Source organism: Terrapene carolina, unplaced genomic scaffold (assembly GCF_002925995.2).
Source record: "Terrapene carolina triunguis isolate 2854851 unplaced genomic scaffold, T_m_triunguis-2.0 Scaffold1116, whole genome shotgun sequence".
Lineage (NCBI taxonomy): Eukaryota > Metazoa > Chordata > Testudines > Emydidae > Terrapene > Terrapene triunguis.
Window position 1 is genome coordinate 1 of NW_020665467.1, and position 21,118 is coordinate 21,118.

The 21,118-nt window shown below is 45.7% G+C and overlaps 1 pseudogene; it reads right to left on the reverse strand.

The window, feature by feature from the left end:
* Positions 1-499: 499 nt before the first annotated feature.
* The window catches only part of LOC113408231, a 20,771-nt pseudogene continuing 152 nt past the window's right edge, over positions 500-21,118 (reverse strand).

The following is a 21,118-nucleotide window of genomic DNA, read 5'->3' on the forward strand; positions in this document are numbered from 1 at the left end:
TCCTACAAAACTTAAGCACATGAGGAATCTCATGGAATCATCCCTGGCATTAGAACATTGTCCTTGATTTGTGCCACAGCTTTGAAGAGAGCAGAGAAATTGTAAATGTGTCCCCCAACATCTTAGTGCACTCTCTCAGAGGATTACACAAAGTTAATGACAATAAATGTATTTACAACGTCAGAGTCTGATCCTGCCCCTATTGAAATTAATGACAAAACTCCCATTGCTTTCAATGGTTAAGGATCAGGCCCTTGATGACCTAATTGTACCATAAAATACCCACATAGATGGGTATGCATTCTCTCTCTCTCTCTCTCTCTCTCTCTCTCAAAACAAACAAACAAACAAACAAACCCCCACACCACACTAGCTACCATTAGGGCATGATCCAAGGCTCATGGAAATTATTGGGAAACTTCTCATCAATTTCATTGGCATTTGGAATGAACCCTTACAGATCAGAAAGTGGCACTGAAAAACAAATCCAAAAACATACCTGTCTGCAAAGAAGAGGGAAAGAAAAGTATGAGGTGAGAAAGAGAAAGATGCAAAACAAGAACTCAAGTTTAAGATGGACTAATAGGCAATCTTTCCCAGCCCCAAAGCAGTGTTCCCAGCGCAGCAGTTTCACTTACAGAATCTGTCCATGTTTCCACCAGTAGGACAAGTCATCAAGTGAGAACCTTCATTATACAGCCTGAAGAAGGCTGGCTCAAAAGAAAAAAGTGGTTCAAAAATTCCTACCAATCAGTATGTTCCAAATATTGAGAAATACGTAATTAAAAATTCTAGAGGAGGTGAATTTTCAATCTAAAGACCCACCTCTGTATAGTTCCCTCCCTCTTTCAGTCAGACCCTTTCATCAGGAGACACCAGTTTACTAGTACCCAAGCAACTAATTTTTTCTGGAAGTCCCACACATGTATATATCCAACTCATACATATATCTGTCTTCATCTCAGCAGAGACAGTTCAAGACATAATTCAGTATGGATTCCTCTCAAAGGGGGTCTGAATCCCCTTGAGGAATTTGTTGATTTCCAACAACAATAATGTTTTGAAACATCAGATAGCTAAGGATATTTCCCTATTTTACCTCCAGCGATGAGGGCTTCATTTATGCAAATTGTTGTGCACCTGACCCAATCATGAAATTTTGTAGCAACAATATCCTGGAGGGAAGGTAGCCCCTTCAGAAAAAAGGTTGCAATTTTGTAGCTCAGTGGCTCTCAACCTTATCAGATGGCTGTACCCCTTTCAGGAGTCTGATTTTGTCTTGCGTACCCCCAAGTTTCACCTCACTTAACAACGGCTTGCTTTCAAAATCAGACATAAAAATACAGAAGTGTCACAGCCACACTGTTATTGAAAAATGGCTTCCTTTCTCATTGTTACCATATAATTCTAAAATAAATTGATTGGAATATAAATATTGTACTTACATTTCCGTGTATAGTATGTTGAGCAATATAAACAAATTGCTGTCTGTATGAAAGTTTAATTTGTGCTGACTTCGCTAGTGCTTTTTCTGTGTCCTGTTGTAAAACTAGGCAAATATCTAGAGGAGTTGATGTACCCCTGGAAGACCTCTGTGTATCCTCAGGGGTATGTGTACCCCTGGTTGAGAACCATTGATGTAGATAAGCCCTAAACCATATAATGGCTACCTCTTTTAAAATCCACAACTTGAGGAATATTGAGCTCAAAATTAATAGGTTAAGCCTATGGTTGAAGACAACTTTTTTCTGCCTAATTTTTCTGCCTGTTCATGAATAATGATAACCACAGGTACAGACTTTGTCCTTTCCTGGGGGGTGCTCGACTCCTGCTCTGCACCAGGCCCCGCCCACACTCCACCCCTTCCTGCCCCTGCCCTGCCTAGTCCCACCTCCTCCTACCCTGATCTGCCCCCTCTCCTGAGTACACCCCCCCAGCACCTCCTGCATGCTGCTAAACAGCTGGGAGGGAGCGGGAGGCACTGATCAGTGGGGATGCCTGTGGTTGCTGAGCACCCACCATTTTTTTCCCATGGGTGCTCCAGCCCTGGAGTCAGTGCCTAGGATGAAAACACAAACACACCGACTCCAGGGCTTTAGCACCCATTAAAAAAAAGGGGGGGGGGGGGGGGGAAGGCTGTTCCAAGAAAGAAAGAAAGAAAGAAAGAAAACAGAGGAGAGAAAGTTTACTGTACTCATTTAGCCAAAATATGATGTAAACCATCCAACTCGAGGTTAGGGATTTTTGTTTTAAAATTTTAGGTGCGGCAGCTTGGTAAAGACAGTGTCACATAGGCTGAGTCTGCCAATCAGTGCAAAGCCAGGTGGTCAGTCTGTGATGTGGGAGCTGGAACTGAGATTCACCAAACTCAACTCACACAGGGCAAACCAGATCTTGACTAGATGGGATGGTAACAGCTATCAGTCCTTGCTGAGCTGGGCTGGATTCCAGCTGGTGACCCAGAGGTGCAGACTCTGGAATGCATTAGCCGCACCCTGAGGCATTTGGTCTCCTAGGAGGTGCTCATGGAAGTGGGGTATCCACAGCTATAATCTCCCTTACAGTACAAAGGAGAACCTTAGTTACAACCTCATGCTTCAACTACAAACACATATCACACTGCATAGTTCAAATTAGCACATGCATGGGCATTATAGAGTGACTAACAGCCAGCATCAGGCTGGCTGGAGTTTTTCAGACAGCAAACTCCAGGATCTGTTTTCCTCTTTCCTGTGTGCTCTCATTTCTCAGGAGTGTGGGTTCAAATCCCACTCCTCACATTACAAGATAGCAGTGAGTCTGAAAAAGGGTCACAATGGACAAGCAACTCTACATGAACTCCCAGGGTGATTCTGTGGCCAGAAGGGCTAAGACAGTCCTTTGATGTGAGAAGAGTGGGAGTAGGGAGGTTATTTTACCTGTCTATATGGCATTGGCCAGACCAACATTACAATGTTGTGCTCAGTTCTGGTGTCCACACGTCAAAAAGCTTGTTCAGGAAGGACAGGCATGGAGAAATTGGAGGAGATGATGCATCGTACATCAAGAATATATACACTTGTTCTGAGGTCCAGAAGGAGGTGGGAGACAGTCCAGTTGAAAGTCTCTGGGTAAAGGTAAATGGGATGAAAAATAAAGGCGACATCATGGTAGGGGTCTAATATAGACCACCAAAGCAGGAACTAGCTGAACGAATCTTGGAACCTTTAGTAATTATCTTTAAGAACTCTTGGAGGAAGAGCAAGGTCTCAGAGGACAGGAGAAGGGCAAAGACAGTATCTATCTTTAAAAAGGAGAACAAGGAGGACCCAGGGAACTATAAACCAGTCATCCTAATTTCTATACCTGGAAAAAGAGTGGAGCAAATTAGTAAACAAACAATTTGAAGAAACCTGGAGGATAATTGGGTTATAAGGAATAGCCAGCATGCATTTGTCAAGAAGAAACCATGCCAGCAAACCTAATTTCCTTCTTTGAGAGGGTTATTGGTGCAGTGGATATGGGGGAAGCAGTACACACGATATATCTTGATTTTAGGATTTTTGATACAGTCCCACATGGCATTCTCCTAAGCAAACTAGGGAAACATGGTCTAGATAAAATTACTATAAAGTGGGTGTCACGGTTCAGGGTGACCGCACCTGTATTTCCTCAACCATGTTTCTGCAAGGGCATCCACTCTTGGCTTTCAGCTCCCCAGCAGTTGCACACTCAATGTGTTCAATTGCCTTTTTATACCATTTTATACAGAAGCAGATATTTAGTATACAAAGGGTCTCTTTCCCCAGGGCTTATCTTCAAAAGGTTGGCTTCAGAGAGGGAGAATTTGCATTCTCCTAATCACTTCATCTCAAGGTATTTCCTAAGGAAATCCACTTCACACATTGTTCGAAAAATAACTTTGATAATCCTCCTACTTTCCTGATATTGTTAATCTTGTTTTTTTATAAAGATTTCCCAGTAGTACATAAATATTTCTATTACAAAATACAATGAAATCCAAATCGTGTTAACTCTAATTAATTAAGATATCATTTAAACTACATTGAATTATCTTAATTCTATCAGGTTTGTTCAAGAATTTGCACGATGTTGTCAGTCCCTCTCATCTTCCCCCTACAGAAGTGGGTGTAAATAACGTCCCAACCAGCACCCTAGGGGAATCCAAAAACTTATTGCCTTGACAGGTTTATTCCCTGGATGGCAGTTTTGCCATTACTTTTCACAAGTTTCCTATTTCTCCTGTTCAGTTGGCAAACATTCTACACGGAAGCCAGCAGACATCCTTACAAAATCCATACAGAGCTGTTTGTCAACCCTTCCGAATCAGTTCTCTCTTTAGAACCAATGGGCTTAGCTTTCACATGCCCCTTCCCCCCTCACCGCCATTACTCCAAGACATTTGTGCGTAAACTTGAGATCTGGTTCTTCCTCCTGTCCCATTTGCTTTCTAGGGAGTGTGAGTGGGTCCCTTTTTACCCCAAAGGAAGAAATCTGTTAGGACTGCCTCCCTCCATGCTCTCAGCCATGCATTGCTTTTAACAGCAAAAATGTCAGGCCAGGGAGAGTCTTCAAACCTCCCTCACAGTCAAATTCCTTTCTCCGTCCCACCTCCCCTCAGGCTGGAGCCCGGGAACTCCGCTGGCCTAACCTCAGCTTTCCTGGGGGGAGGAGGAGGAAAATTGATTCCCCACCCCCCAATTCAGAGGTCAGAAATTCATTATCCCAGCTGACCAGTGGTGTTGTGAAGTGGTGGTGGCTTGGTGCTTGGTCCAGTACCCTGTCCAACTCCTCATAAAAGGGTCGGGATGACAGTGAGTTTCCAGTGGTGCGGTTCTCATCCCTGGCTGTCCAGTACTCAGTCTTCTCTTTATCCTCTCCCTGCACTGGTCACCAGTCCAGTGACTCCCCAAGCTGCCAGCTTGTACCAACGAATAGCAAACACCTGGTCATTCAGGGAACTCTCCCTAAAGTCAAACTGTTTGCTCACCTTGTACAATAGATTCACCAAAATCTGGCTGCACTCCCCTGAGTTTTGCCAGCAGTGCATTTGCCACGGCTACTGACATAAAGACATCCTTTGCCACATATTGGAGAAGAAAGTGTGTGCAGCTCAGCGGTCAAAATAAAATGGAAAGGTTAAATATCCAGCTCCTGGACTTGAACAAGGGGGCTTGCTTCCTTTACTGTTAGTCAATTGTTGGTTTGTCCTAGTATAGAGAGGACAAAGAGCACTGGCCCATGAGATTGTGGGTAACCATTGGTGGACTTTCAGAGTCTGACTCTATAGCTGTGTCCACACTGTAAAACAATGGAGTTTGGACCCAAGTTCCAGCAGGGCCCTGGCTCAGGCCTAAGTCAGAATTGTGTGTAGAGAGAAGGTTGGTTTGGGCTCAAGACTATGGGTATCTACACTGATTGCCAACCCTAAGGTAAGAATTTTTTAACCCAGGCCCAAAACAGGGCTGTGGTGTCCACATTGCAGTGTGTCCCAAACTTCTTAGCACCCTGTCAAAATGTTGCTGCTCTAGCCCTTTGTTCATGGTGCAATGTGGGAAAACTTGACTGTCCACTGCACACATTACAGGAAGTTTGACCAGCCTGCCAACACATCCTGCCGAGCCATCATTTTGCTCTGTGACCTCCCAGAAACCGGAGGCAGCAACATGGCAGAGGCGTGATTGGAAGAACTTCTTGCTGCTTGGTAATGTATTAGCTGGGTCCTGAGGCATGTGCTCCCCCAGGAGGTGCTAATGTAAATGGGGCACCCAAAGATATGGTCTCCCTCCCAATACAATGCAGAACCTCAGTTGCACTCCAACGCTTCTCCACCAAACATATACCATGCTGCATCTGGACACACATCAAAGCTGGTGTTGCAGGGGCTGTGATAAAATATTTGGATTGTACTGTGAGGAGATTAATGTACTCTGTGTGTCTGGATTCATGACCATGCAGAGTCTGACTATCAATGTAAACATGTTGAATGGGTATTGTAATGTGGCTAGAGTTGTCTCAAGAGGAAATTCTGTCCTGGCTTTTCTTGTATGCTTTGTTTCTCAGTAGGGGTGTGGGTTCAAATCCCGCTCCTTACACATTACTAGAAAGCAGTGACTCTGAAAAGGTTTCAGGGGTCATAATGGACAAGCAGATCAACATGAGTTCCCAGTGTGATGCTGTGGCACAAGGGGCTAAGGCGGTCTTTGGATGTGTAAAGAGAGGAGATAGAGCATGGAGGTTATTTTCCCTCTCTACATGGCATTGGTCAGACCAACATTATAACATTGTATTTGGTTCCGGTGTCCACACTTCCAAATGGATGTTGGAGAACTGGAGAAGGTGCAGAAGAGAGCCACAAAAATTATTCAAGGGCTGGAGAACTTGCCTTTACTAGAAGGCTCGAGCTGTTTAGTTTATCCCAAAAGAAGATTAACAGGGGGAGAAAATATCAGGTCCTAGAGGCCTCTTTAATCTATCAGATAAATGCAGAAGAAGAACCAATGATTGGGAACCTAAAGCCACATGTATTTCAATTACAAATAAGGCATAATTTGTTAGTAGAGAGGGTGATTAACCCTTGGCACAAACTCCCAAGGGAAGAGGTGGATTCTCCATTGCTTGATGTCTACAATTCCAGACCAGACTTTCTTGAAGATGCTTTAGTCAGACACAAGTTATTGGGCTCAATACCAGAGTAAGTGGGTGACATTCTCTGTCCTGTGATAAACAGGAGATCAAACGAGATGAATCATAGATTCACAAAAGATTAGGGTTGGAAGAGACCTCAGGAGGTCATCTAGTCCAACCTCCTGCTCAAAGCAGGACCAACACCAACTAAATCATCCCAGACAGGACTTTGTCAAGCCGGGCCTTAAAAACCTCTAAGGATGGAGATTCCACCACCTCCCTAGGTAAGTGCTTCACCACCCTCCCAGTGAAATAGTGTTTCCTAATATCCAACATAGACTTCTGGCCTTGATCTGCTGGCAATAGGACACACTGCTGACTCATATCCATATTCTCGTCCACTGTAATTACCACGTCCTTTTCTGCAGAACTGCTACTTAGCCAGTCGGTCCCCAGCTTGTAGCTGTGCATGGGATTCTTCCATCATAAGTGCAGGACTCTGCACTTGTCCTTGTTGAATCTCATCAGATATCTTTTGGCCCAATCCTCCAATTTGTGTAGGTCACTCTGGACCTATCCCTACTCTCCAGTGTATCTACCTCTCCCCGCAGCTTAGTGTCATCTGCAAACTTGCTGAGGGTGCAATCTATCCCATTGTCCAGATCATTAATAAAGATGTTGAACAAAACCGGCCCCAGGATCGACCTCTGGGGCATTCTGCTTGATACCAGCTGCCAACTAGACATCGAGCTGTTCATCACTACCCATTGAGCCCAACAATCTAGCCAGCTTTCTATCCACCTTATAGTCCATTCATCCAATCCATACTCTTTTAACTTGCTGGCAAGAATAGTGTGGGAGACTGTATCAAAAGCTTTGCTAAAGTCAAGATATATCACGTCCACTGCTTTCCCCATATCCACAGAGCCAGTTATCTCATCATAGAAGGCAATCAGGTTGGTCGGGCATGACTTGCCCTTGGTGAATCCATGTTTACCGTTCCTGATCACCTTCCTCTCCTCCAAGTGATCTAATGCCCCCTGGCCTTCAAGTCTATGAATAAGCATTGTCTTATACCATAGCATTATCTAACTTTGAATGGTTTGTGTTGGGAGATATGAGACTTACCCAACTTTAATTGCTTTATGACAAATGTTTCTTTGTGTTAGTTTAGTGGAGCAGCAGTTTGAGAATTACTGCTGTTTGACAGACAATTTTTCTGAGTGCTATAAAATCGACCTTTACTCACATTAGCTAAAAAATTGCTGACCTTCCTGTAGCTTTGGGGTAGGAGTAAAGATCCCAATTTGGAGTCCTTTGAGCAGTAGGATGGGTGAGTGGAATATACCATGACTTCATTTCCAGGTTTCCAGATGTTTCAGTGTAACTGAGCTCAGCGTTCTGGAAGTGTACATGGCCCACCGGATGACATTAAATCTGTGCTAATGATATTTTGGGGTGAGTCAAAATTATGGCCCAGATTAAGGAATCAAGGAGTATATTGCTGACAATATGCCCATTCGATAACAGAGTGTGCTTCTCTCCGCACGGGGTGTTTCCCATTGGTAATCTGGAGTGTCTGCCTCTTCCCCTATCAACTACAAGAAGAAGGATGTTATTTATTTAGTTATTTATTCACATTGCAGTCACACAAAGGGTACATCTACAGTGCCAGTGGCAGCAAGACTCCCAGCCCGGGTCGAGAGCCTCAGGTTAGTGGGGCTCTCAGTAGCGCTGTAGAAATAGCTGTGTAGACAGTGCTTTCAAGTTGCTGTTTGGGCTGGAACTCGGGCTGTCAAGCCCACCCGTCTCCCGAGGCTACAGAGCCCAAGCTCCAGCACAAGCTGCAACTTCAGAGCGCTGTTTACACAGCTATTTGTACAGTGCTAGTAAAATCCCCACTAGCCTAAGTCTCTCAACCTGTCCTAGGAGACTCACTGCCATGGGCAGCCCAGTGGCAATGTAGACGTACTCCTAGAGGCCAACAATCAAGGGCCCCATTGTCCTAGGTAAACTCCACACATGTAGAATGAAAAGATGTAGCCATGCCCCAAAGACCTTGCAATTTAAGTACATTCGTTTCTCACCCATCTTCATGAAAGAAGATATTAAACTCCATGAGAGAGTTAAGAAATGACGTGTGGAATCCATCACCCTCATTCATCAAGTCTCCGATCATCTGTACAGCCCCATGCCTTAATTTCCCTTCTTCAATCAAGTACTCCGTATCATTGGGGAAAGATTTGACTTCCATGAGGTAGGAGAAGATAAAGGGTTTGTTGGTGTCACTAGGCATAGCTACCAGGTAACTCGGGGGGATGGAAGGCCATAAGTGCCGATGAAACCTCCCTGCTCTGGGTCTAAGGCCTGGTCTACACTACGAGTTTAGATCGACTTTAGCAGCGTTAAATCGAATTAAGCCTGGACACGTTCACACGACGAAGCCCTTTCTTTCGACTTAAAGGGCCCTTTAAACCAGTTTCTTTACTCCACCTCCGACGAGGGGATTAGTGATAAAATCGGCCTTAGCGGGTCGGAATTGGGGTAGTGTGGACGGAATTCGACGTTATTGGCCTCCAGGAGCTATCCCACAGTGCTTCATTGTGACCGCTCTGGACAGCACTCTCAACTCAGATGCACTGACCAGGTAGACAGGAAAAGCCGCGCGAACGTTTGAATTTCATTTCCTGTTTGCTCAGCGTGGAGAGCACAGGTGACCACGCAGAGCTCATCAGCACAGGTAACCATGATGGAGTCCCAGGATCGCAAAAGAGCTCCAGCATGGACAGAACGGGAGGTACTGGATCTGCTCGCCATATGGGGAGATGAATCAGTGCTAGCCGAACTCCGTAGCAGTAAACGAAATGGCAAAATATTAGAAAAGGTGTCCAAGGCCATGAAGGACAGAGGGCATAACAGGGACGCACAGCAGTGCCGCGTGAAAATTAAGGAGCTAAGGCAAGCCTACCACAAAGCCAGAGAAGCAAACGGAAGGTCCGGGGCAGAGCCGCAAACATGCTGCTTCTACGCGGAGCTGCATGCCATTCTAGGGGGTGCAGCCACCACTACCCTAACCGTGTGCTTTGACTCCCTCACTGGAGAAACACACAGGGAAGCGGGTTCGGGGTACGAGGAAGATGAGGATGGAGATAATGTAGATAGCTCACAGCAGCAAGGAAGCGGAGAAACCGGTTTCCCCAACAGCCAGGATATGTTAATCACCCTGGACCTGGAACCAGTAACCCCCGAACTCACCCAAGGCGTGCTCCCATACCCTGAGGGCACACAGGGGACCTCTGGTGAGTGTACCTTTGTAAATATTACACATGGTTTAAAAGCAAGCGTGTTTAATGATTAATGATTAATTTGCCCTGGCAATTGTGGCCAGTACAGCTACTGGAAAAGTCTGTTAACGTGTATGGGGATGGAGCGGAAATCCTCCAGGGACATCTCCAGAAAACTCTCCTGGATGTACTCCCAAAGCCTTTGCAAAAGGTTTCTGGGGAGGGCTGCCTTATCCCGTCCGCCATGGTAGGACACTTTACCACGCCAGGCCAGTAGCACGTAGTCTGGAATCATTGCCTAACAAAGCATGGCAGCGTATGGTCCCGGTGTTTGCTGGCATGCAGACAACATCCATTCCTTATTGCTCTTTCTTATCCTCAGGAGAGTGATATCATTCACGGTCACCTGGTTGAAATGTTGCGATTTTATTAAGGGCACATTCAGAGGTGCCCCTTCCTGCTCTGCTGAACAGAAATATTCCCCACTGTTAGCCACGCGGTGGGGGGGGAGGGGTGAAGTGATCATCCCAGAGAATTGGGTGTGTGTGGGGGGGAGAGGAGTTAGTTGGATTTGTGCTGCATGTTAACCCGGAAACCGCAGCCCCTCCTTTTACATTGCAAACCCATTTTAAATGGCCAACCCAACGGGTGCTTGGTATGGGAAATGAGAGCGCTACTGTTTGAAACCATTCCCACATGTTAAGAAGGTTAAAAAAAACAAAAGACTGTGTCTTACCATGGCTGCCTGCAAGTCGAAATCTGTGGCCTGGCACTGTGTGAGTGATCTCTCACACCAAACCGGCAGGCCCTCAATATAAGAGGAAAAATGCGACCTTGTAACGAAATCACATGTGCTGTGTAATGTGAACAGCAAAATTTAACGTGAAAAAGTGTACCCATTGTTCTCTAAAATGTGTCTTTTTTAACCACCTCTCCCTTTTCCTCCACCAGCTGCAAATGTTTCTCCTTCACATAGGCTAGTGAAGATTAGAAGGAGAAAACGGAGGACGCGGGACGATATGTTCACGGAACTCCAGATGTCCTCCCACACTGACAGAGCACAGCAGAATGCATGGAGGCAGTCAATGACTGACTACAGAAAAGCACAATATGAACGAGAGGAGAGGTGGCGGGCTGAATCGCGGGATGAACAGAGCAAGTGGCGGGCTGAAGATGATAGGTGGCGTCAGCTTTCAGACAGAAGGCAAGAGTCGATGCTCCGGCTGCTGGAGCATCAAACTGATATGCTCCAGCGTATGGCTGAGCTGCAGGAAAGGCAGCAGGAGCAGAGACCGCCGCTACAGCCCCTGTGTAACCAACAGCCCTCCTCCCCAAGTTCCATAGCCTCCTCACCCAGACGCCCAAGAACACAATGGGGGGGCCTCCGGCCACCCAGTCACTCCACCCCAGATGATTGCCCTAGCATCAGAAGGCTGGCCTTCAATAAGAGTTAAAGTTTTAAACTGCAGTGTGTCCTTTTCCTTCCTTCCTCCCCCACCCATCCCGGGCTACCTTTGCAATTATCCCCCTAGTTGTGTGATGAATTAATAAAGAATGCATGAATGTGAAGTAACAATGACTTTATTGCCCCTGCAAGCGGTGCTCGAAGGGGCGAGGGGAGGGTGGGGTGGTTGGTTTACAGGGAAGTAGAGTGAACCGGGTGAGGGGTGGGCGGAGGGTTCATCAAGGAGAAACAAACAGAAGTTTCACACCGTAGCCTGGCCAGTCACAAAACTCGTTTTCAAAGCTTCTCTGATGCGCACCGCGCCCTGCTGTGCTCCTCTAACTGCCCTGGTGTCTGGCTGTGCGTAATCAGCGGCCAGGCGATTTGCCTCAACCTCCCACCCCGCCATAAATGTCTCCCCTTTACTCTCACAGATATTGTGGAGCGCACAGCAAGCAGCAATAACAATGGGGATATTCTTTTCGCTGAGGTCTGAGCGAGTCAGTAAGCTGCGCCAGCGCGCTTTTAAACGTCCAAATGCACATTCCACCACCATTCGGCACTAGCTCAGCCTGTAGTTGAACAGGTCCTGACTCCTGTCCAGGCTGCCTGTGTACGGCTTCATGAGCCATGGCATTAAGGGGTAGGCTGGGTCCCCAAGGATCACGATAGGCATTTCAACATCCCCAACGGTTATTTTCTGGTCCGGGAAGAAAGTCCCTTCCTCCAGCTTTCGAAACAGACCAGAGTGCCTGAAGACGCGAGCATCATGTACCTTTCCCGGCCATCCCACGTTGATGTTGGTGAAACGTCCCTTGTGATCCACCAGGGCTTGCAGCAGCATCGAAAAGTACCCCTTGCGGTTTATGTACTCGGTGGCTTGGTGCTCCGGTGACAAGATAGGGATATGGGTTCCGTCTATCGCCCCACCACAGTTTGGGAATCCCATTGCAGCAAAGCCATCCACTATGGCCTGCACGTTTCCCAGAGTCACTACCCTTGATATCACCAGGTCTTTCATTGCCCTGGCAACTTGGATCACAGCAGCCCCCACAGTAGATTTGCCCACTCCAAATTGATTCCCGACTGACCGGTAGCTGTCTGGCGTTGCAAGCTTCCACAGGGCTATCGCCACTCGCTTCTCAACTGTGAGGGCTGCTCTCATCCTGGTATTCTGGCGCTTCAGGGCAGGGGAAAGCAAGTCACAAAGTTCCAAGAAAGTGCCCTTACGCATGCGAAAGTTTCGCAGCCACTGGGAATCGTCCCACACCTGCAGCACGATGTGGTCCCACCAGTCTGTGCTTGTTTCCCGGGCCCAGAATCGGCGTTCCACGGCATGAACCTGCCCCAGTAACACCATGATTTCCACATTGCTGGGGCCTGTGCCTTGTGAGAGGTCTATGTCCATGTCAATTTCCTCATCACTCTCGTCGCCGCGCTGCAATCGCCTCCTCGGCTGGTCCTGGTTTTGCTTTGGCATGTTCTGGCTCTGCATATACTCCAGGACAATGCGCGTGGTGTTCATAGTGCTCATAATTGCCGCGGTGATCTGAGCGGGCTCTATGATCCCAGTGCTAGCTATGGTGTCTGGTCTGAAAAAAGGCGCGAAACGGACCAGGGGAAGGAGGGAGAGAGGGAGGGAGGGAGGGGCGAGTGACGACATGGCGTACAGGTACAGGGAATTAAAATCAACAAAGGTGGCTGTGCATCAGGGAGAAACACAAACAACTGTCACACAGAATGGCCCCCCCCAAAGATTGAACTCAAAACCCTGGGTTTAGCAGGCCTTTGATTTCATGGAGGGAGGGGGAAGCAAATGAATACAGAACAAATCTATTTTTTACATCTTAAGCTGGCAGACGACGGTGCAGCATGACTGATAGCCCTCGGCATCTTCTGGGTGCTTGGCAGCAAATACTGGGCACTTGGCAGTTAGTGTACTAAGACTGATAGCCACTGCAGTACGACGACGATGGATACCAATCGTAATATACTATCTACTGCCAAAAGGCAAGGGGCTGCTGCTATGTAGCAATGCAGCCCCACGTCTGCCAGCCCCACGTCTGCCAGCACCCAGATCGCCCTCGGCCTCTTCTGGGTGCTTAGCAGAAAATAGCATACTACGACTGATAGCCATCATCGTCAAGACAGTTCGATAGGACTGAGCATGTCTGCCCAGGTGCCCATGATCGACCGCCACTGCAGTATGACGACGACGGATACCAGTCGTAATAAACTATCTACTGCCAAAAGGCAAAAGGCAAGGGGCTGGTGCAATGCAGCCCTACGTCTGCCAGCCCCACGGCTGCCAGTACCCAGATCGCCGATGAAGGCTACCAATCATGCTGCACCATCTACCGCCAAAAGGCAGTTAGCTGCTGCTGCTGTGTAGCAATGCAGTCCCACGTCTGCCGGCAACCAGATGACATATGGTGACAGTTGAGCTGAGCTGAGCAGGCTCCATGCTTGCCGTGGTATGTTGTCTGCACAGGTAACCCAGGTAAAAAGGCGCGAATCTATTGTCTGCCTTTGCTCTGACGGAGAGGGAGGGGCCTGACGACATGTATCCAGAACCCTCCGCGACACTGTTTTGCATCATTCAGGCATTGGGATCTCAACCCAGAATTCCAATGGGCAGCGGAGACTGCGGGAACTGTGGGATAGCTACCCATAGTGCAATGCTCCAGAAGTCGACGCTAGCCTCGGTACTGTGGACGCGGTCCGCCGATTTAATGCACTTAGAGCATTTTATGTGGGGACACACACAATCGGCTGTATACAACCGATTTCTATAAAACCGGCTTCTATAAATTCGACCTAATTTCGTAGTGTAGACATACCCTAAGTGAACCACAGAACTCCATCTTGTGAACTTTCACCTACTTCCATGCTAATAGCCTATGCTGAAGCAGAATATGTAATGGTCAGCTTTTCTAGCAGACAGCTGCAGTTTTGCTCGCACTAACAGAAACGGTAGTGATAATGCGGGGGAAAGGGGGAAGGGAAAGGCCTAGTGCATAGAGCTTGCAAGGTCAAAGATAAGCATGTGAATGGGAAAGTTTCTAACATGCACAATGTGTACCTGCTGTAACTGCTCGAGGAGGGAGAGGTAGAAGGGGTAGAGGGAAAAGTAACAGAACAGAGCTTACACAGAAACAGCTTGGAATATAAAAGGGAACACTTGCTTGTATGTGCTGTGCTTGATTTGAGACGTGCCTGTCTCCCTGCACCACTTTGAGATCTCAAATAAACTTTGTTTGCTTCTCCACCCCGGTGTGTCTATTGGTGCGGCGCACACCGGGCAACGAACCCTGTTGCCCCCTCGGGGCCCATCTGGGCCGGCAACAGGTTGTTTTATATGGTGATGATATTGTTGCCCCTTTTTGGTCTGAGCCATTGCCAATATTCAAGGCCTTGCCTGGTTCTTTCTGTTTGAAGGAGAGATTGACGATGTGAGTCAGGTCTTTCTTTGGTGCAATCCTGTCTATTTAAAAAGAATGGATACAAAGTCCTGTTTCCCTGAACATAGTAGAAACAGTCAACTGGAGGCAATGTCCCTGCTCAGCAATCCAAGTCTGCCTTTCCAGCAAATACTGTGACCAAGAGAAGCTCTATCCTTTGTTTTCCTCAAATGTCCATGTTAACCACTGCTACTCTCTCTTTCTCCTGGATTTCTCCCCCTCTCACACACAAACACAGCTGCAAACAATCAACCGCCTAACCTCTGCAATCAATCCTAGGGAAACCCTCAACCCCACATCTTAGCTTATGATTGGCCTACCCATGTAGCTTCCACTGTCTCCAGCTATCTTACTCCAGAAAGGAGTTTAATTGCTTCTTCCATTTAACCTGAATGAAATGTGTTTAGCATGCCCATCGACTTTAACCAGGTCTGTGGATAACCTATAGACTAAAGATATGTTTGATCGCCACCATTAACACCTTCCAGCATAACAATATTAAAATAATAATTGAAGGAAATATGAAATTTCTGGCACTCAGTCCTTTATTTTTCATAATCTTGGCCAGAAACAAAACCCTGCTCACTGAGGCTGCCAAAAGGAGAAGCCAATCCAAATAGACTGTGCAGAGCTTCAAAATATGCTGTTTTCCCTCATTCCTTTATTGGTGCTTTGATAAAGGACAACTTTGACATGAAAACTGGCATCATTAGGTTTCATCAGGATAAACAGATGCATTTAACACCTCTCTCAGAGCAATTTTTTCAGACTTTCCGTAATCATTTGGATTTAACGGTACTCGAAGGCCCATATCCATTACCTTGGTGGAAAAGGAGTCATACCGATCCAGCAACTCTCCACAATCTAGACTCCAGATCTGCTCTAAGGCCTGTGTTGGAAACATGCATGGAAACAGTCATAGACAGAAAGAGAAATATGTTCACAAAAACACGGGACCAAATTCTGTTCTCCTATCTAACTACCTAGGTACTTGCATGATATCTGCAGGCTTCATAATCACTGATGCATTTTATTCCCAAAATACTCCTTTGGGGTAGGGAAGAATCAGCTCCATTTTACAGAGCACATAGCTATGGCAGCAACTGAACCCACATCTCTTTAGTCCTAATGCAAAGCCCTATCTACTAGGCCCTAATTTCTGTGTGTATCCATGAGACCCCACTGAATGTAACTGAGTTGCTTGGCATAGTCTCCAGCCCTCCTGTAGTTAAACGGCAGGATTTGATCCCGAGTTACTTGTTTTTGTTTCCTAAAAAGTGGTGTGTTTTAAGAAGTGCCCAGCACCCACAGCTTCGGGAGGGTGAGGGGGGGGCGGGCAGATCACATGTCGTTACTCCTGATTCATGTGAGTGAAAGTGAAAGGAGAACCAGGGCCAGATAATCTGCCCTGGTAAATCCCCTTCATACCACAACAAGGGGAATTATAGCTCAGATTCTCCTAACACAGGATGTATTCTGGATTGGAATGGTGTTGAGAAGGGATGTGTTGGGAAAAGAGAGGGGGAGACCAGTACATACTACAGAAGAAGAGACCTCCTGTGCTGCAGTAGAAGTTAGGGCCATTTTTCAGAATAAGGCCTGGTAATTTACTTTCCTTTATACAATCGACCAATAAGGCCTGTATCCCGAGAAAGGGAAAACGGTTATTAGGCAGGAGATTTAGACCTAGCTGGATGAGCGGGCATCTCAAAGAGGTGATTAAGAAAAAACAGAAAGCATACAAAGAATGGAAGAGGGGAGGGATCGGCAAGGAAACCTACCTTATTGAGGTCAGAGCATGTAGGGATGCAGTGAGAAAGGCCAAAAGCCGTGTAGAGTTGGACCTTGTGAGGGGAATTAAATCCAATAGTAAGAGGTTTTATAGCCATATAAATAGGAAGAAAACAAAGAAAGAGGAAGTGGGACCGCTGAAGAATGTAGATAGAGTGGAGATTAAGGATAATTTAGGCATGGCACAATATCTAAATGAATATTTTGCATCCGTCTTTAATAAGGCTAATGAAGGGCTTAGGAATAGAGGGAGCAGGACAGAGGGGAATAAAGGAGGGGGGATTGACATTACAGTATTAGAGGTGGAAGCCAAACTTCACCAGCTAAACGGGACTAAATCGGGCGGACCGGATGATCTTCATCCTAGAATATTGAAGGAACTGGCGCAAGAAATTGCAAGCCCCTTAGCGATAATTTTTAATGAATCTGTAAACTCGGGGGTGATACCGTTGGACTGGAAAATAGCTAATGTGGTTCCTATTTTCAAGAAGGGGAAAAAAAGTGACCAGGGTAACTACAGGCCTGTTAGTTTAACATCTGTAGTATGCAAGGTCTTGGAAAAAATTTTGAAGGAGAAAGTAGTTAAGGACCTTGAGGTGAATGGCAATCGGGACAGATTACAACATGGGTTTACGAAAGGCAGATCGTGCCAAACCAACCTGATATCCTTCTTTGAGAAAGTAACAGACCTTCTAGATAAAGGAAATGCGGTGGATCTAATATACCTCGATTTTAGTAAAGCGTTTGATACTGTACCGCATGAGGAATTATTGGTTAAATTGGAAAAGATGGGGATCGATATGAAAATCCAGAGGTAGATAAAGAAATGGTTAAAGGGGAGACTGCAGCGGGTAGTACTGAAAGGTGAACTGTCAGGTTGGAGGGAGGTCACCAGTGGGGTTCCTCAAGGTTCGGTTTTGGGTCCGATTTTATTTAATCTATTTATTACTGACCTCGGAACCGAATATAGGAGTGGGCTTATAAAGTTTGCGAATGACACAAAGTTGGGAGGTATTGCCAATTCGGAGAAGGATCGGGATATTCTGCAGGGAGACTTGGATGACCTTGTAAATTGGAGTAATAATAATAGGATGAGATTTAATAGTGAGAAGTGTAAGGTGATGCATTTAGGGATGACTAACAAGAATTTTAGTTATAAGCTGGGGACGCATCGGTTGGAAGTGACGGAGGAGGAGAAGGACCTCGGAGTCCTGGTTGATCGCAGGATGACTATGAGCCGGCATTTCTAGTAGGGACAAGGAGGTGCTGCTTCCGTTATACAAGGCGCTGGTGAGACCTCATTTGGAGTACTGTGTGCAGTTCTGGTCTCCTATGTTTAAAAAGGATGAACTCAAACTGGAACGGGTACAGAGAAGGGCCACTAGGATGATCCGAGGAATGGAAAACCTTTCGTATGAAAGGAGACTCGAGGAGCTCGGTTTGTTTAGCCTAACCAAAAGAAGGCTGAGGGGGGATATGATTGCTCTCTTTAAATATATCAAAGGGATAAATACCAGGGAGGGAGAGGAATTATTTCAGCTCAGTACTAATGTGGACACGAGAACGAATGGATATAAACTGGCCGTGGGGAAGTTTAGGCTTGAAATTAGACGAAGGTTTCTAACCGTCAGAGGGGTGAAATTTTGGAACAGCCTTCCGAGGGAAACGGTGGGGGCGAAAGACCTCTCTGGCTTCAAGATTAGGCTAGATAAGTTTATGGAGGGAATGGTTTGATGGGATAACGTGATTTTAGTCAATTAGGCAATAACGTGCCATCGCTGGTAAAATGTGGGTACGGCTGGAGAATCTTGCCTGTATGCTCGGGGTTCTACTGATCGCCATATTTGGGGTCGGGAAGGAATTTTCCTCCAGGGTAGATTGGCAGAGGCCCTGGAGGTTTTTCGCCTTCCTCCGCAGCATAGGGCAGGGGTCGCAAGCTGGAGGATTCTCTGCGACTTGAAGTCTTTAAATCGCGATCTGGAGACTTCAACAGCTGAGATAAGGGAAAGTGGGTGGGTCAGCTTTTGTAGCCTGCATCATGCGGGAGGTCAGACTAGATGACCATAATGGTCCCTTCTGACCTTAAAGTCTATGAGTCTATGAGTCTAATAAACATATCTTCTGCAGAATTCCTTCATAAAGTTCCTTAGCAGATTTGCCTTTCTCTGAGAGAGCTACAGTAAAATTCAAGGGTTCTGTCTGACCTTCCCAGCTTTTGTCCTGACACTATTAACCCAAATACCAGGTGTTGTCATCCATCTGAGAGAACTTGTTTAGCATAAGATCAAATTGCCTAATAAATTCACGAACAATTCTGCAAAAGAAAGAAAGGTGAGAGTCAAAAAATATGAAAACAAGTTATATGCTCCTCTGGCTATACAAATAGTAAGGTAAATATGTGATTTGTCTCGTTCCCTTCCTGAAACTTCCTGAGTCCAACAGATGTTCTTAATGCTGTAGGAATATGATAGATAGATAGATGATAGCTAGACAGCTCAATTGATAGATCCTGATCCCAGTGTAAACTGATGTAGTTGCATCGACGGAAATGGAGATACCTGGTATGTAGTAGCTGGCTGTCTGGCCCATTAACTGTTAACTACAGCCGTTGTACATAATAATCCCATCTGGCTGTTCTGCTTCTAAATTGTAGTTTGAGTTCATGGTAGTTTCCTTTGAAATCAGGGTATATTTATGGTACTGGTTTTTGTGTTTGTTTTTTTAATAAGCTTTTGTTCCATATAATTGTACTGAAAAAATATTCTATTCTATTCTTGTTCATACACTTCCTCTCCAAACCATTGGGTAAAGTGTTTTATGAACAGTCAATGTCTATTGTCTGGCTTTATTCTGACTCAGGGCTTGATACAACTTCAATTAAGATCAATGGGAGTTTTTCTGATGGTTTCATGGAAATTCAATCATGCTCTCACTAATCATCAGTTCCATAATTAGGGCCTAATCCTGAAAACAGTTATTGTGGAGTGCATTGTTTACTACTGGCCAGATCCCACCCATGTCAATGAGACTAGTCAGCAAGTTCTTTTAGGATGCTTGATCTCATCATTAACCATAGCAGAATTCTGCAAAACTGGGCTGTTCCTTTCCTGAACAACTTACATGGCCGAGGAGTGGAAACTGTATTACCTGTGGGTGCTTGGCAAATGCATGGCTCCCAACTCCACATACCAACCGTGTGTCTCATCTCGATAGTCCTGACTCGTCCTCCCAAACGACCACTGGTTTCCAGAAGCGTAACCTAGGAACAAGCATGGAAAATGGAACAAGCAGGTGCAAAGGACAAAACTTTCAAACCTTGGTGACTAAAATTAGGCAACTGAATCTACATTCGGGCAACTAAATAAGTGCCCTGATGTCTCTGTACCCACCAGTTCCTAACTCAATCAATAAATGTGTTAGGTACATTGCACCTCTGATAATTGCACCCATTTATTTAAGGTGGGATTTTCAAAAGTGCTCCATGTTGGTTGAACTGCACCCACTGCAGTCAATGGGAGCGGAGTGATGCCAAATCTGAGTGTGTCTGAAAAATCTGAGAGCCAGCTCCACACTCCCAGGTGTTGTCAGCCTAGCTTTGTTGGTCATGGGTATGAAAAAAGCACACATCCCAGGCAACATAAGTATGCTGGCAAAAAACCCAGTGTAAACATAGCTATGACAACACAGCAGTGCTTCTGTTGACATAGCTAATGTCATTTTGGGAGGTGGTGTTACCATACTGACCAAAAAAACCTCCTTCTGTCAACAAAAGCTGCATCTAAACTAGGCGGCTCTGCAGGAATACTAATAGAATTTGTAGTGTAGGCAAGATCTGAGCCTTACATGCTAGTATAATTTATTGATTTAGAGGGAAGATTTTCTAAAGCACAAATGGTGCTGCACCTAACTGCTGTTGTGCTTTGGGGAACCTTCCTGTAGTTGCTTAACTTTAAGCACCCAAGTTTGAACATTTTGTTTAGAAGTTTTCTGTAGAATCAGGGTCATCAGAGTTCACAAAGAGCTTAGACTGGGATTTATAACTCCCTAGGCTTCTACGCACATCCCGGCCTTAAAGACAAATGGATTTATGTGGAAATTTAATAGTTCATAAGTCTTGCACTGATTCCTCTGTGCAGGGGTGAAGATCATTTAAAGGTATGTCTCCACTGGACTGAAATTCACCCCTGTTGATTGTGGCATGTAAATAACATAAAGAGAAGGCAGAGTGGAGGCTACCAATAGCATATCAATTCTCCTGTGCTTAGATTTCTGTGAGAGAATGTATGCACTGTACAGATATTGGAATTTGAAAGTATATTCCTGTAATTTGCCACTTTCTAATGGACAGAGTTATTTTGAAAATGGAGCTTTTTGGGGATTTGTTCCTTTTTCTATTTCTTACGATAGTTACTGTAACTCTTCCAGCTTTACATTAACGAAGGTTCAGAGAAATGTTCCAAGACAGAAATGGGAAGAGGGAGCCTAAATCCTATTGAAATACAATGGGAGTT